The sequence below is a fragment of the Populus nigra genome, chromosome 2 (genome assembly GCF_951802175.1).
Source record: "Populus nigra chromosome 2, ddPopNigr1.1, whole genome shotgun sequence".
Taxonomy (NCBI): domain Eukaryota; kingdom Viridiplantae; phylum Streptophyta; class Magnoliopsida; order Malpighiales; family Salicaceae; genus Populus; species Populus nigra.
The window spans coordinates 6,596,572-6,599,071 of record NC_084853.1 but is presented as its reverse complement, the minus strand read 5'-3'; positions in this window follow the sequence as shown (position 1 = coordinate 6,599,071).

Here is a 2,500-nt window from a genome sequence, read left to right as displayed (position 1 = left end):
CACGCTGACGAAACAGCGCTGGTTCAGGCACGGCGGGCAGTGGTGGAATCGGCAGCGCCGACGAAATCGGCACAGTCGGCAGAATCGGCAGCGGGTGCTGGCGATGGGTCTGGACGGGCTGGATAGTCCAAGGCTCGACGAGAAAGACTGCTGGTTTAGACACTGGGGCAGTGGCAGCCCGCGGGACAGTGTCGGCAGATTCGGCAGCGCAGATTTGTGCGGCTGCAGGTTCGTCGGGGAAAATCGGCAGCGCAGATTTTGCGACGAACATGGGCTGGGCGATGGACTGTCCAGGCCAGGCAGGAAAATTTGTCGAGGGGACACGCTGACGAAACAGCGCTGGTTCAGGCACGGCGGGCAGTGTTGGAATCGGCAGCGCCGACGAAATCGGCAAAGTCGGCAGAATCGGCAGCGCAGATTTTTCGACGAACACGGGCTGGACGGTGGACTGTCCAGGCCAGGCAGGAAAATTCGTCGAGGGGACACGCTGACGAAACAGCGCTGGTTCAGACATGGTGGGCGCAGTGTTGGAATCGGCAGCGCCGAGAAAATCGGCAAAGTCGGCAGAATCGGCAGCAGGTGCTGGCGATGAGTCAGGACGGACTGGATAGTCCAAGGCTCGATGAGAAAGACCGCTGGTTTAGACACTGGGGCAGTGGCAGCCCGCGGGGCAGTGTCGGCAGATTCGGCAGCAGTGTCTGCCGATTCGGCAGCGTTGGCTTGTTGGCGCGGGGGGCCGATGCGAGTGGGGACTTGGGCAGCGGGCAGTGAAAGCAAGAGTTTCCCCGATGCTGCCGGGAAAAACGCTCCCCGGGATGGCCGGGTGAGATGACCCGGCGGCCCGCGACGGGTCATTCAATTCCATGCCCCGTCAACATAACTCCCGATGTACTGTTTGCTTTTTCGGAAGAAGAGATCCATCCCCCCATCCTCGGCCAGCCAAAAACGCTCCAATTAATGGCCGGGTGAGATGACCCGGCGGCCCGCGACGCGTCATTCAAATCACTGCCCTATCGGCTACAACTGCTGATGGGTGGGATTAGAGGCCTGCCATGGTGGTGAGGGGCGGCGAGGACCGTGAAAGCTAGAGTTTTTCAGAGGCTGCCGGGAAAAAGGCCCCTCGGGTGGCGGGGTGCGAGGACCAGGCGCGTCATTCAATTCTCTTCCCTATCAACTTGGCTCCCGTTGGCGGGATTGGAGGCCTACTGTTTGTTACAGGGCTAAAATCGTCAGGGGAAGAGCTGACGAAACAATGCTGGTTTGGATGCAGGGGGTAGTGTTGGAATCGGCAGCGCGGACAAAATCGGCAAAGTCGACAAAAAAGACTGTTGGTCTGGACATCGGGGCAGCGGCAGCCATGCCGACAGGGGGGGAAATCGGCAGCGCAGATTTGTGCAGCTGCAGGTTCGTCGGGGAAATCGGCAGCGCAGATTTTTCGATGAACATGGGCTGGAAGATGGACTGTCCAGGCCAGGCAGGGAAATTCGTCAAGGGGACACGCTGACGAAACAGCGCTGGTTTAGACACGGTGGGTGCAGTGTTGGAATCGGCAGCGCCGACGAAATCGGCAAAGTCGGCAGAATCGGCAGCGGGTGCTGGCGATGAGTCTGGACGATTTATAGTCCAGGGCTTGATGGAAAAGACTGTTGGTCCAGACAATGGGGCAGTGGCAGCGCGGATTTGTGCAGCTGCAGGTTCGTCGGGGAAAATCGGCAGCGCAGATTTTTCGACGAACAGGGGCTGGGCGCTGGACTGGCCGGGCCAGGCAGGAAAATTCGTCAGGGGGCCACGCTGACGAAAACAGGGGCTGCGGAGTGGAAAATCGGCAGCGCAGATTTTTCGACGAACAGGGGCTGGACCGGCCGGGCCAGGCAGGAAAATTCGTCAGGGGGGCACGCTGACGAAAAGAGGGGCTGCCGCGTGGAAAATCGGCAGCGCAGATTTTTCGACGAACAGGGGCTGGACCGGCCGGGCCAGGCAGGAAAATTCGTCAGGGCGGCACGCTGACGAAAAGAGGGGCTGCCGCGTGGAAAATCGGCAGCGCAGATTTTTCGACGAACAGGGGCTGGACCGGCCGGGCCAGGCAGGAAAATTCGTCAGGGGGGCACGCTGACGAAAAGAGGGGCTGCCGCGTGGAAAATCGGCAGCGCAGATTTTTCGACGAACAGGGGCTGGACCGGCCGGGCCAGGCAGGAAAATTCGTCAGGGGGGCACGCTGACGAAAAGAGGGGCTGCCGCGTGGAAAATCGGCAGCGCAGATTTTTCGACGAACATTCGTCAGGGGGGCACGCTGACGAAAAGAGGGGCTGCCGCGTGGAAAATCGGCAGCGCAGATTTTTCGACGAACATTCGTCAGGGGGGCACGCTGAGGAAAACAGGGGCTGCCGCGTGGAAAATCGGCAGCGCAGATTTTTCGACGAACAGGGGCTGGATGCTGGACCGGCCGGGCCAGGCAGGAAAATTCGTCAGGGGGGCACGCTGACGAAAAGAGGGGCTGCCG